The sequence below is a fragment of the Embiotoca jacksoni genome, unplaced genomic scaffold (genome assembly GCF_022577435.1).
Source record: "Embiotoca jacksoni isolate LCO1_2020_lvr unplaced genomic scaffold, fEmbJac1.0.p SCAF_10, whole genome shotgun sequence".
Lineage (NCBI taxonomy): Eukaryota > Metazoa > Chordata > Actinopteri > Embiotocidae > Embiotoca > Embiotoca jacksoni.
In genome coordinates this window covers 7,853,475-7,854,323 of record NW_027185230.1, presented here as the reverse complement: position 1 = coordinate 7,854,323, position 849 = coordinate 7,853,475, and positions in this window count along the sequence as shown.

Sequence of the window (849 nt, the reverse complement as noted above, 5' to 3'; positions counted from 1 at the left end):
TTTTGTTTGGACATTTTTAAACCGATTTAAATGTCTCATTTGGCCTGTGGTTATTAGAATTGGTTGAAATCACTGTACCCGAACTGACTACATTAGCCTGTTTTTTTTTTTTTTTACATTATTATTTGAGTAATTACACAGATTTAACACCAGTCCCTGAAACACGTCCACCGTCACTCGGTATGTGGAGATTGGTGTAATAATTCAAAAAAGTTTCTAATGTGGAACATCGTGAGGAAGCCTGCGGGGCATCAAACCAGTCTTCAAAGCTCACGCCGAGATAAGCCGAGACAAGCGGAGTCTCTCGAGTGTAAATCGCTCTGAAAGTGAATAATGACTCTCGCCGTCACAGTTGTGACTGATTTCATGGACATTTTTACACAGCGGGCAGTTCATACTTCAGATCACACACCCTGGCTGAAGAATTGTGTTTTATGATGCGTGCGTCTCTTGTGTCTCACTGTCCCTCATTCCTCCGATCACTTTTTGCACCTTTTTTTCCTTTGTCCTTTTTTCTCTCCCCTGTCATGGTTCGTACATGTCTGGCTACACGTGTGTGAACAATTTTTTGTTTTTGTTTTATTTGATTTGATTGTCTTACTGCACACGCAGCAGCTCTCGGCCTGCGCAGAGTGTGAAGAGGAGGTCTGTGAGGTGTGCACACACTGATGTCCTCTTGTCCACCGAAGGCTAGTTGTATACATCCTGCATTTCAAGAAAATGAGATGAAAGCAGTGCTGCAAATTCAAAATCATTATTAATAAAAACTATTTCAATTGTTGACTCTGACTCTGTAACGCCGTGTAGATTAAATAGTTTGAGTCCGAACTGTTTTCTCACCAACGGTAA